The following is a 14,210-nucleotide window of genomic DNA, read 5'->3' as shown; positions in this document are numbered from 1 at the left end:
AGCACACAGGGCACCGTAAACGGCTATCCGGCGGCAGCTGAAGCAGTCTGCGCTGCTGGATAGCCGTTTATGCGATGGCCCCGACATACAAAAGCATCGTATGTTGATGCTGCCTTCAACATGCGATGGCCTCTAAAAGGCCATCGCATGTTGAAATTATCGTAATGTCTGGGCCATCTTAGGTCAGGGGGGTCACTGTAACTAGAAAATAATGTACATTTTCCAGCTCAAAGTTAGGACAAACTTAACTGCATAGTTGCATAAAAAAATTTTTGTAGGAAAAATGTAGCAAAGACTATGAGATAGATTCATCAAAACCTGTGTAGAAGATGTGGTGCAGTTGCCCATGGCAACCAGATAGCTTCTTCAATTTTTAAAGAGACTTGTGAAAAATGAACGAAGCAATCTATTTGGTTGCCATGGGCAACTGCACAACCTTTGCTCTACACAAGTTTTGATAAATCTCCCCCTATATCCTTAAATTAAAGGGGTACTCCACCCTAGACATCTTATCCCCTGTCCAAAGGATAGGGGATAAGATGTCTGATCACGGAGGTCCCGCTGCTGGGGATTCCCGCAATCTTTCCTGCAGCCCCCCGAGTCATCACTGCACGGAGCTAAGTTCGCGATACAGGAGCCGGAGTATTGTTATGTCACAGCTCCACCCCCCATGTGATGTCACGCTCCGCCCCCTCAATGCAAGCCTATGGGAGTGTCCCCTGTATCGTGAGTCATCACGCACAGAGCAAACTTAGCTCAGTGCAGTGATGACTCGGGGGGCTGCAGGAGAGATTACTGGGGTCCCCAGCAGCGGGACCCCCGTGATCAAACATCTTATCCCCTATCCTTTGGATAGGGGATAAGATGTATAGGGCAGAGTACCCCTTTAATTCAGACCCTAGTTCCTGAAATTCCCAGACCTCAGACCAGACTACCAGATTATACCCCTTAACTCATTCAGAAGCTAGAAGAGAACCCTCATTTCATTATATCTTAGACCAGACCCCTAAATTATGAAGCCTAATCCCTGATTTATCAGGCCCCAGACCAGATACCTATACAGTGGTCCCTCAACATACGATGGTAATCCGTTCCAAATGGACCATCGTTTGTTGAAACCCTCATATGTTGAGGCATCCGTGCAATGTAAAGTATAGGACAGTGGTCTACAACCTGCAGACCTCCAGATGTTGCAAAACTACAACACCCAGCATGCAGGCATGCTGGGAGTTGTAGTTTTGCAACATCTGGAGATCCGCAGGTTGAAGACCACTGGTATTGGAGGTTATACTCACGTGTCCCCGCCGCTCCGGACCATCACCGCTCGTCACCACTGCCCTGGATGTCGCCTTCCATCGCTGTCGCCACGTCCCCGGGGTGTCCCCGACGCTCCGGCAAGGCCTCTGCTTCCCCGGGATCCTCGCTCTCAGTCGCCGCCATCACGTCGCTATGCACGCCGCTCCTATTGGATGACGGGACGGCGTGCTCAGCGACGTGATGACGACGATGGAGAGCGCCGACGATGCAGGGGATCCGGAAGAGGACGTGCCAGAGCCCGAAGGCAGGTAAGTGATTGTCAGCGGACCACACGGGGCACTGTGGCAGCTAAAGCAGTCTGCGCTGCCGGATAGCCGTTTATGCGATGGCCCCGACATACAAAAGCATCGAATGTTGATGCTGCCTTCAGCATGCGATGGCCTCTGAGAGGCCATCGTGTGTTGAAATGATCGTATGTCGGGGCCATCGTAGGTCGGGGGGGTCACTGTATTGTCGTACCCCAAAATAGACAACTAATTTATCAGACTAGAACCCTAAGTTATCAGGCCTAACACTTGCCAGCATCAGGACATTGCATGCTGGGGTGGATAGCTTGGGCCCCACAGAGACCAAGAACCACATCTACTGCCACAGCAGTCATTGCACCACTGGATTCAGGCTATGTTCACCCCTTTATATCAATAAAACTCCTTATTGGCAGAGGCCTCTAAAATCATGATAATGTGATCAGGCAAAGCTTTCAATGTTGACTCTATATTCCCCAGATTTTTATCAAATGGAAAGTTTGGATGATGTGCTGGAAAAAAGTCCAATCCAAGCAGTCTCCAAATCACAATCTATAGGATTTATAGGATCTGCAGCTAATGCATTGGTGCCAGATACCACAGGACACTTTAAGAGGTCTTGTGCAGTCTAGGTTTTGGCAGCACAAGGGGAACCTACAAGATATTTCTTTGATCCTGCTTCAAAGGGTTAGTCTCCATTTTCTCCCTTCTTTCCTCTTTCTTTTCTAGCCAAAACGTATCTGTGCAGAGTTTGCTATCTAGACTTCTTCAGCTCCTTGCTTTACAATCTTTACAATCTATACCTCCCGCTCCTGCTACCCTAAATCGCTTTGAACATTGCTGCTCCACCTGTTCCATTATCGTACCTGTTGTATTGCTGCACCTAAGAAATAAACACAAAATAAAAATCAAGCATCAGAAATATTGTTGTCCTAAATATAGCCCCCCCCCCCCCAAAAAAAGTAAAAAAAAATAAAGCCACAACCTAATAGTGTCAAGTAGATAATACATCTGAAATCTATGGCACCAAGTAAATAGGGACCACACACAGTGCTTTTCTGTCAGATATAATAATAGGGTCCAGTATAGGCCCTATAGGTTGGGTTAAAGGGGTATTTCAGGAAAAAGAAATTATATCAACTGTCTCCAGAAAGTTAAATAGATTTGTAAATTACTTCTATTAAAAAATATTCATCATTCCATTAGTTATCAGTTGCTGAAGTTGAGTTGTTTGTTTCTTTCTGACAATAGTGCTCTCTGCTGACACCTCTGCTTGTCTCAGGAACTTTCCAAAGCATTAGAGGTTTGCTATGGGGATTTGCTCCTACTCTGGACAGTTCCTGAGACAAGCAGAGGTGTCAGCAGAGAGCACTGTTGTCAGGCAGAAAAGAACAACTCAACTTCAGCAGCTGATAACTACTGGAAAGAATAAGATTTTTAATAGAAGCAATTTACAAATCTGTTTAACTTTCTGGAGCCAGTTGATATCTAAAAAAAAAAAGTTTTTCCAGGAAAAACCTTTTATATATATATATATATATATATATATATATATATATATATACATATATATATATATATATAAATATATATATATATATATATATTATATATATATATATATATATATAATCAATTGGCTCCAGAAAGTTGAACAGATTTGTAAATTACTTCTATTAAAAAATCTTAATCCTTTCAATAATTATCAGCTGCCGAAGTTGAGTTGTATTCTGTCTGGCAACAGTGCTCTCTGCTCAATAGTTATGATCATTTCATCAACAAAAGGCAATAAAATCTTGTCTTAAAACAGCCCTAGTAAACATGCCTGGTTATGGCAGACTAGATAATTACAAAGGAAAGGGAAGCAAATTGTTGCTTGGCCTCGATGTATATTAAAAAGGCATTTTCAAGCATTTGCATGGCATAAAATGTGTAATTCTCGGAGCACGTTATTAGCAGAACCTACACTTATAGCATAAACCAGTGTCGTATTAAGGTTTCTAGCATTAGCCATTGAAAGAACATTATTTACATGTCTGTGCATTAAGATTATATCAGGTAAATAGGGTCTTGTAATTACTGCATTAATAATGTCCACAACTGTAAAGTTTAGTCACACATTTACGGAAAGCCATTACTTACATGCTCAGCGCAAGGAGAATCTACTTAATGTCTGGCCATCAATGAATAATTAGTTTTAATTATTTTTGTATAATTAGCAGGTACAGTAGGATGCACCGACCTTGAAGGACAGCTGAATCCTTTGTATCTTTACAGTATACGCTCTGTAGCTGGTTTCTTAAAGACAAATGGCCGATGGATTGATAGGAGAAAAATTAGTCCCTTCGTGAATTTTCTTCTGGTGGATATTGCCACATCTGACATTGACACTGTGCAAGAAGTTTGTCTTGGCCTTTCTGCATTTAAAGGGGTACTCCACCACAAGATATCTTATCCCCTTTCCAAAGGATAGCAGATAAAATGTCTAATTAAGGGGATCCCATCGCCGTCACTCCCACTCCCATAGACATTAATGGAGGGGGCGTGGCATGACGTCACGAGGCGGTGTGGTGTGACATCACATTTCCTGCCGCGGGAACCCATCGTTCTAAACATACTGTTAGAAATGCTGGGATAAGATGTCTAGGGGTGGAGTACCCCTTTAATACTACTCACCTTTTGCTACTACATTTTTGTGACCTTTTTAGTCAAATTTTTCTGTGGCCAGAAAATCAAGCATTTGCACAGTTTTTTGTCCTGTTTTATGTATAGTTTTTTGTGCTTGACATTGATGTGGTTCCTTCTTTATTATCTGAGATTTTTTTTAATATTTCAAAATTTTTGTGCATTGCCACTGTGTAGACTCCACAGAAAGACATGCAAATCTATAAATAAACCTGGCATTATACACTGTAATTTTTTGATAGGGTGTGCCGCCTGATTTTGCAGCAAATTTAACAAACTGCTGTCATTATTTTGATTAATTTGTTGCCAAATTAGGAGAAATAAACAGTGACAGGCTGATTAAAAAAGTGTCACGTCTGGACAGGGAAGGAGTGCACACTATTCTCGCCCACTCCCCTGTACCTGCCCTAGATGACAGGTCTGTAACCATAGTGACAATCCCTTCCTAAATAAGTGAGGGACAGTCAAAAGGTCAAAACAATAAACTACAAAACAGACAAAAGGTTGTGAAAGGCTGGAGGCACTCAACTAACAGAAAACAAACCTAAATACGCACACACAAAAATATGTAGTCAGAGAGCAGAGTCTAAACCAGGAGAGCACGAAGTACAAAAAACGCGAATACCAGAGACGAGAGCCAAAGAGCAGAGCCAAAGGGTCAAAATGCCAGAAATCACAGATACAGTATAAAGCTAGCTAGGAGACAAACATACAAAGGATAGGGGATAAAATATCTGATCGCAGGGGGCACCGCTGGTGACCCCCACGATCCCCCTGCAGCAGCCTGGTATCTTAGCAGCCCGCCCAGTTTTCTCCGAGGCTGATGACGGGTGGTGCAGGGGACGGAGCATTGTGATGTCACAGCCCAGCCCCCTCGTGACCTCATGTCCGCCCCCCTCAATGCAAGTCTATGGAAGGGGTTTCACGCCCCCTCCTATACACTTGTATTGAGGGGGCAGTGCCCTGATGTCACGATGCCCCGTCCACTGCACCGCCCATCATCAGCCTCAGAGAAAACTTAGCTCCGGGCTGCTGAGATACCAGGCTGCTGCAGGGGGGATTGCAGGGGTCCCCAGCAGCGCCCCCCCCCCCCCCCCACAATCGGACATCTTATCCCCTATCCTTTCGATAGGGTATAAGATGTCTAACAGCAGAGTACTCCTTTAAATAGGTCCAGACCAGGTGTTCAATCAAGGTCAGCTGGCCAGTCTCAGCAGACAGGCGCAACCAAAGCAACAAGACCAAACAAAAACTCTCAGTGCAAGTTAACCCTTCGGTTCCTTACAAAAAGACTTCAAAATTCCCATCAGTCATTAGTGTTGCTCACGAATATTCGCAATGCAAATTTTATTTGCGAATATCGCGAATTCGCGAATATTCGCGAATATAGCACTATATATTCATAATTACGAATATTGGTTTTTTTTAATTTTTTTTATTTTTTCACAGTACACATCACAGTGATGTGTACTGCTTCCAGCTTGTGTGGTGTAAAGAAGGCTCTAATACTACTGTGCGAATTTTCGCATATGCGAAAATTTGCATATGCAAATTTTTGTATATGCAAATTTTCGTTTATGCTAATTTTGTATATGCTAATTTTCACATATGTTAATTTTCGCATTCGCGAATTTTCCGCTTATGCGAAAATAAAACGTGAATATTACGAATATGCGAATATACGCGAATATATGACGAATATTCGTCCATATATTCGCGAATATTTGCGAATTCGAATATGGCCTATGCCGCTCAACACTATCAGTCATATATAAGCTCCATAATACAAACATACCACTCACTTAGAACACATGCTGCTCACACATACACCGCTCATACATAAAGCACATGCTGCATACACAGCACTTACATATTGAATATATTCCTCACAAACCACTTGTACATAAAACTGATGCTGTATACACACCACTTTCACATATAACACACACTATTCATACATAAAACACATGCTGCACACACACCCGTCATGCATAAAACAGATCCCGCATATACACTACTTACACATAGAACACACACTCTATTCATACACACAGTGGGACAAAAAAGTATTTAGTCAGCCACCAATTGTGCAAGTTTTCTCACTTAAAAAGATGAGAGAGGCCTGTAATTTTCATCATAGGTATACCTCAACTATGAAAGACATAATGAAAATAAAATCCACAAAATCTCAATGTCTGATTTTTAAAGAATTTATTTGCAAATTATGGTGGGAAAAAAGTATTTGGTCATCTACAAACAAGCAAGATTTTTGGCTCTCACAGGCCTGCAACTTCTTCTTTAAGAGTCCCCTCTGTCCTCCACTCGTTTCCTGTATTAATGGCACTTGTTTGACACCTATCCACAACCTCAAACAGTCACACTCCAAACTCCACTATGGCCAAGACCAAAGAGCTGTCAAAGGACACCAGAATCAAAATTGTAGACCTGCACCAGGCTGGGAAGACTGAATATGCAATAGGCAAGCAGCTTGGTGTGAAGAAATCAACTGTGGGAGCAATTATTAGAAAATGGAAGACATACAAGACCACTGATAACTCCCTCAATCTGGGGCTCCACGCAAGATCTCACCCCGTGGTGTCAAAATGATTACAAGAACGGTGAGCAAAAATCCCAGAACCATACGGGGGGGGGGGGGGGGGGGCTAGTGAATGACCTGCAGAGAGCTGGGACCAAAGTAACAAAGGCTACCATCAGTAACACACTACACCGCCAGGGACTCAAATCATGCAGAGCCAGATGTGTACCCCTGCTTAAGCAGGTACATGTCCGGGCCCATCTGAAGTTTGCTAGAGAGCATTTGGATGATCGAGAAAAGAGGATTGGGAGAATGTTATATGGTCAGATAAAACCTAAGTAGAACTTTTTGGTAAAAACTCAACTCGTCGTGTTTGGCGGAGAAAGAATGCTGAGTTGCATCCAAAGAACACCATACCCACTGTGAAGCATGGGGGTGCAAACACCCTGCTTTGGGACTGTTTTTCTGCAAAGGGACAAGGACGACTGATCCGTGTAAAGGAAAGAATAAAAGGGGCCATGTATTGTGAGATTTTGAGTGAAAACCTCCTTCCATCAGCATGGGTATTGAAGCTAAAACGTGGCTGGGTCTTTCAGCATGACAATGATCCCAAACACACCACCTGGGTAACAAAGGAGTGGCTTCGTAAGAAGCATTTCAAGGTCCTGGAGTGGCCTAGCCAGTCAGCAGATATCAACCCCATAGAAAACCTTTGAAGGGAGTTGAAAGTCTGTGTTGCCCCGTGACAGCCCCAAAACATCACTGCTCTAGAGGAGATCTGAATGGAGGAATGGGCCAAAATACCAGCAACAGTGTAAAAACCTTGTGAAGACTTACAGAAAATGTTGTCATTGCCAACAAAGGGTATATAACAAAGTATTGAGATGAAATTTTGTTACTGACCAAATACTTATTTTCCACCATCATTTGCAAATAGATTCTTTAAAAATCAGACAATGTGATTTAATGGATTTTTTTTTTCATTATGTTTCTCATAGTTGAACTATACCTATGATGAAAAATACAGGCCTCTCTCATCTTTTTAAGTGGGAGAACTTGCACAATTGGTGGCTGACTAAATACAACACATTTAGCAGAGGTACCAGAACAGGATTAACTGGTGAGTTTTGTCCTTTTTGTTAATTCAACACAAAAAGTATTGTAGGTACTGCTGGGTCCCGCACAGGTCTGTTGTGTATTATAATAACAGGAGGCTGACAGATTACCTACTGGACACTATAAGTGCTGCATGTCTCCTCTGAAACAGGAGTGATACGTATTGTCGCATTCTGATCATAGGCCCATGGGCCCCCCTTCACTCCGACCCCTTGTGCAGCTAAGCCAGCTACACAGACAGTGTGTATACTCCTGGAGCGGTATAACCTTGTTGTATTAAGCTGAAATACACCACCCATTTAAGTCTATGGGGCCCTACTGTACCTCCATATGCCTCTGATTTAATGTGTAAAATCCTACCATGTTGCATCTATTATGAAGATATTGTCACTAGAAGCATTGATGTGACTTATAAGTATGGAGGTATAGTATAGACTACGTGTTTGAGTATCTGCAGAGGGCATGATTCCCAGGAGCACATTGAGGTGCTAGATCTATGTGTTTTTTATCCATATGTTTCTTTAATGAATATGTTTCCATTTCTTGCCAAAAATTTGAGCTCCCAAAGGAAAGTTTTTCATACAAGCCTCCAATAGGATCTACTCTTATTTTAGTCAAGAAATATGCAGATGTAACATGAACCAGAAATATGGCATGAATATGCCTTAAGGCTATAAAATAAATAAGATATTAATATGTCTGCCTTACAGATTTTACATGTCCTGAAAGCCAAACTTAAGTCTTGCACAAAATCACCATGACAACCATGCGTGCCAACATGTCATGTTTGTTTAAAGGCAATGTATCACTATATATATTTTTTTGTAGTTAAAACCAAATACTGATAATTAGTATTTTGTTTCTCATCTGCTTTTATTTTTTTTCTGTGTACAATTGTGAGGGCAGCCATCTGAGGTAACGGAATAAACATAGACCATGAGAACCTGTAAACAGGAGTCAATAACACATTCCTCTCTTCTATTTCACTGTACTCCATGGACGAGACTGCTGAAAAGTGATCTGTACAGAATATAAAATCTCAGCACATTGTTAATCCTTAGTGGGCAGACAAATACTAACACACCAAAGTAAGATAGAAAAGGGACAACCGTATACTGCGCCTCGTGTATTACCCCAGTGGAAACAAAGGTAGGTATAGGATACAGCAGCTGGGGCAATATAATGCCCCCTTCAGATGGCCGCTCACCTTGGTATAAAGAAATAGAGGCGCATCACCCATCACCCAGGAGGGGGGTACAGGATGGGAGGTCAGCTGCTGTGCCGCAGGTTACTGGACTCAGAGAGGGTCCTGATAGAGATGCGAGGATGAGGAGAAAAAAGACCTATAAAACGGCGCTGCTGATTCACCACATCAGAGACAGAGATAGGGGTTCAGGAGCCACTTGGGATCCACTTTATTGACATTACGCGTTTCGAGGGGAGCCCCCTCTTCTTCAGATCAGGGATACAAATGATACAAAGTAGCCAGTATATATACAAGGTTACAAACAGTGAAACTGGCACCAAAACAGTCCCCTGGGAGTGGCCCAGGGTCAAGGGTCAGTGCATGTCAGAGTACAGACTTAGTAATAATGCGAATAGGGAAACAACCATCAAAACATGAAATGAATGTTACAATATAGGATGCCCATACATAAAGGTTAGATTAGGTTGAGTCCAAAGTGGGAATACTCTAAGGGTGCTGTTCGGCACTATTGCAGGCGCTGTAGCCCCCTACAGAATGTCCCACTGCGGCGCTTCCTGGAACCAGGACGCGTTGCTTTGCGCTCTGGTCACGTGGGGAGGCCGGGGACCAAACAAGAGATGGTAGGCGTGGCTACACGCCGTTCCAGTGAAACTATTCGAGCGCCCAGTGAAGGTACTGTGGGCGGGGATAACTAATGTTCCGTGACAGCGATGTCAGTGAGTAAAAGCTGCTTAATAACAGCAATGTAGAAAACATGAACATGTATAAATCTAGATCGCGATGTCTGCTCAAGAAGGGGCTACTTCGAGATAGCAGTGTATGAGGGGGGAACATGAAACATGAAAGTTGAAAAAAAAAAATAATATATATATAAATATATATATATATAAAAGTATACATCGCTCTGAGACAGCAATGTGGGTACAACAGAGTGTATGCTCTATAAGGACAGTATGGGGATGTTGTATGTGATTGTAAAAACTCCTGGAGCCATAGTGGCACAATTAAGGAGCAGGGGCATGTACTAATGGTAATATAATGATAGGACAAATAGGGGAAGAAAGAAAACAGATGGATGGATACTAAGGTATCCATATAGACGTATGGGCAAAAAAACGGGATAGAGCAGGATATATGGACAACATGAATAAAGTATGTGAATACATAAATAAATACCGGCATATAAATATAAAAATATATATATATATATATATATATATATATATATATATATATATATATAAAAATTACCACTAGAAGACTAAAAGCATATAAGGGACATATAAAAAATACTAAAAAAAATGTAAAGTATATGGACATTTCATACCTGACCTATAAAAGAAGGTAAAACCTGACAGTTAAAGGTTGTACATCAATTCAGTATTAATAATAATAATAATAGCAATAAAAATAATAATAATAATAGTAATGATGATATTAATAACAACAATGATAATAATAGTAAGCACAGACATAAAAGGAGGCATATTGAGGTACCGTGGATTCGGATGATGACGAGGAATATGGTAGACATGGTCTCATAGAGAAAATCAAAGCGCACTTTCAACAAGTTCATTAAGACCTGCTGGTATCAGGGTTTGTAATTTATAAATCCAAAAATGTTCTCTCTTTTTCAGCGTACCAAATCTCTGGGAGTGGTCTTTGGCAATGCTCTCAATGGGAGTAATAGTAATACAGTTAAAATCCTGATTATGTTTCTCCGTAAGGTGTCTAGAGACACTGTGTAGAGCAAAACCGTGCGTGGTGTTGCACCGGTGTTTATTGATCCGTTCACGCAGGCTCCGGATAGTGCATCCCACATATTGTAATTTACAGGGGCACTCCCGAACCTGCTCTATCCCTTTTTTATCATCTACCCAAGGTTCATAAAAACTTGAACAAGCCCCCTGGATGCCCGATTGTGTCAGGCATAAACTCTGTTTCCTCCAACCTGGCCCATTATCTGGACATACTACTTCAAAAATATGTTATCAAGTTGGATTCCCACTTACAGGACACAACCGATTTTATTAAAGCCATCCTGAATGTGGAATGGGATGAGAACTTCCTTTTAGTTACTATGGACATAACATCCTTATACACGGTCATTGACCATGACCTAGGGATTGAGGCGGTCCCTCACTTTCTACATAACGACCCCAACATGCCATCTGCACAGCATCATTTTATTCTTCTGCGTTTTATCCTGACTCACAACAATTTTGAGTTCCAAAAAAAGATCTATTCTCAGCACACTGGGACCGCAATGGGTTCTAAAGTCGCACCTAGTTTCGCAAAACTATTCTTGGGTCTGTATGAAGAGCGGATCATCTATACCCACTATTTATTTCCCAAATGTATATTTTTTAAGCGGTATATAGATGACATTTTTATTGTTTGGAATGGAACCCATAGTGAGCTGGATGCCTTTTTAAATTATCTGAATCTCAATACCTGGGGTCTGCATTTCACACATAATGTTTGTAATAACAATGCCGAGTTCCTTGACGTAGTAGTTTTTCATAACTATACTGGCACCTTATGCACTCGCACTTTCTTTAAAGAAGTAGACAGCAACAGCTACTTGGATTTCTCAAGCTCGCACTACAAAAAATGGGTTACGAATATACCGTACGGGCAATTCAAGAGTATTAGACGCAACTGTACCACGCTTGAGGATTACCAGGTCCAAAGCAGAATCCTCAAAACACGCTTTAAAGCCAAAAAGTATCCAAAACCCATTATCACTTCAGCATATGAACGTGCCAGTACCCTTTCTCAATCTGAGTGTCTCACCAAGAATAAAGAGAAACAGTCTGATGGTTTTGATTGGTCGAGGAACTTCATCACCACTTTTTCTAGGGAGCACAAGGAAGTGAAGGAAATCCTGTAGAAGCACTGGCCCATTTTTCTTAAAGATCCACACCTGAGTGACCTGTTGCCCATTAAACCCACGGTCACCTTCAGGAGAGCTAGAACCCTACGGAACTTAGTCGCCCCCAGTAGGCTTAAAACAAGGGAAGCCACTAAAACCACTTTTCTGTCCACCCTAGGCTCTTTTTCCTGTGGAGTGTCAAGATGTAAATGCTGAATCAACATAAAAAACCGTTGCAAATCATTCTCCTCCAATAGAACGGGTGAGAGCTTTGAAATTAAATCATTCATGAACTGTGCCTCCAACTATGTAATCTCCCTTCTCGAGTGCCCCTGTAAATTACAATATGTGGGACGCACTATCCGGAGCCTGCGTGAACGGATCAATAAACACCGGTGCATGGTTTTGCAGTACACAGTGTCTCTAGACACCTTACGGAGAAACATAATCAGGATTTTAACTGTATTACTATTACTCCCATTGAGAGCATTGCCAAAGACCACTCCCACAGATTTGGTACGCTGAAAAAGAGAGAACATTTTTGGATTTATAAATTACAAACCCTGATACCAGCAGGTCTTAATGAACTTGTTGAAAGCGCGCTTTGATTTTCTCTATGAGACCATGTCTACCATATTCCTCGTCGTCGTCCACATCCACGGTACCGCAATATGCCTCCTTTTATGTCTGAGCTTACTATTATTATCATTGTTGTTATTAATATCATCATTACTATTATTATTATTATTATTTTTATTGCTATTATTATTATTAATACTGAATTGATGTACAACCTTTAACTGTCAGGTTTTACCTTCTTTTATAGGTCAGGTATGAAATGTCCATATACTTTAAATTTTTTAAGTATTTTTTATATGTCCCTTATATGCTATTAGTCTTCTAGTGGTCATTTTTATATATATATATTTTTTTATATAAATATATTTTTATATTTATATGCCGGTATTTATTTATGTATTCACATACTTTATTCATGTCGTCCATATATCCTGCTCTATCCCGTTTTTTTGCCCATACGTCTATATGGATTAGTATCCATCCATCTGTTTTCTTTCTTCCCCTATTTGTCCTATCATTATATTACCATTAGTACATGCCCCTGCTCCTTAATTGTGCCACTATGGCTCCAGGAGTTTTTACATTCACATACAACATCCCCATACTGTCCTTATAGAGCATACACTCTGTTGTACCCACATTGCGGTCTCAGAGCGATGTATACTTTTATATATATATTTTTAACTTTCATGTTTCATGTTCCCCCCTCATACACTGCTATCTCGAAGTAGCCCCTTCTTGAGCAGACATCGCGATCTAGATTTATACATGTTCATGTTTTCTACATCGCTGTTATTAAGCAGCTTTTACTCACTGACATCGCTGTCACGGAACATTAGTTATCCCCGCCCACAGTACCTTCACTGGGCGCCCATATAGCTTCACTGGAACGGCGTGTAGCCACATCTACCATCTCTTGATTGGTCCCCAGCTTCCCCACGTGACCAGAGCGCATAGCAACGCGTCCTGGTTACAGTAAGCGCCGCAGTGGGACATTCTGTAGGGGGCTACAGCGCCTGCAATAGCGCCGATCAGCACCCTTAGAGTATTCCCACTTTGGACTCCCAGGGGACTGTTTTAGCGCCAGTTTCACTGTTTGTAACCTTGTATATATACTGGCTACTTTGTATCATTTGTATCCCTGATCTGAAGAAGAGTGGGCTCCCCTCGAAACGCGTAATCTCAATAAAAGTGGATCCCAAGTGGCTCCTGAACCCCTATCTCTGTCTCTGATGTGGTGAATCAGCAGCGCCGTTTTATAGGTCTTTTTTCTCCTCATCCTCGTAACACCCCAAAGCACCTGGATAATAATGTTTTTTGGGTTCAGATGTACAATATTCAGAAAAAACAAATTACCGTATTTTTCGCCCTATAGGACGCACCGGCATATAAGATGCACCCAATTTTAACCCCTTCCCGCTATTGGACGTATGCATACGTCCAGGTGAATTACACGTTCACGCAAATGGACGTATGCATATGTCCAAGCGATCTCCTGCTCTGCCGCGGGCAGCGCAAGAGATCTCGGGTGGGACTCAGCTGTCAATCACAGCCGGAGTCCCACCGCAGCTGCTGGGGCCGCGATCGCGCCGGTCCCGGCAGCATTAACCCCATAGATGCCGTGATCAGTTCTGATCACGGCATCTATGG

General features: G+C 41.9%; 1 protein-coding gene and 1 long non-coding RNA gene across 4 annotated transcripts in view; one reads left to right on the top strand and one right to left on the bottom strand.

Moving 5' to 3' along the window:
• The window catches only part of VWC2L (von Willebrand factor C domain containing 2 like), a 242,853-nt gene that overhangs the window by 192,036 nt on the left and 36,607 nt on the right, over positions 1-14,210 (top strand). The gene's annotated exons all lie outside the window — the stretch shown is intronic.
• Positions 1-14,210, bottom strand: part of LOC130285015 (uncharacterized) — a 28,905-nt gene that overhangs the window by 5,875 nt on the left and 8,820 nt on the right. The window contains exon 2 of the long non-coding RNA XR_008847221.1: positions 2,221-2,445. This is a non-coding gene — a long non-coding RNA (uncharacterized LOC130285015). The remainder of the gene's footprint in view (positions 1-2,220; positions 2,446-14,210) is intronic.

The sequence above is a fragment of the Hyla sarda genome, chromosome 8, assembly GCF_029499605.1.
Source record: "Hyla sarda isolate aHylSar1 chromosome 8, aHylSar1.hap1, whole genome shotgun sequence".
Classification (NCBI taxonomy): domain Eukaryota; kingdom Metazoa; phylum Chordata; class Amphibia; order Anura; family Hylidae; genus Hyla; species Hyla sarda.
Note: the sequence above shows the minus strand (reverse complement) of the source record. Positions and strands in the feature narration are given on the sequence as shown.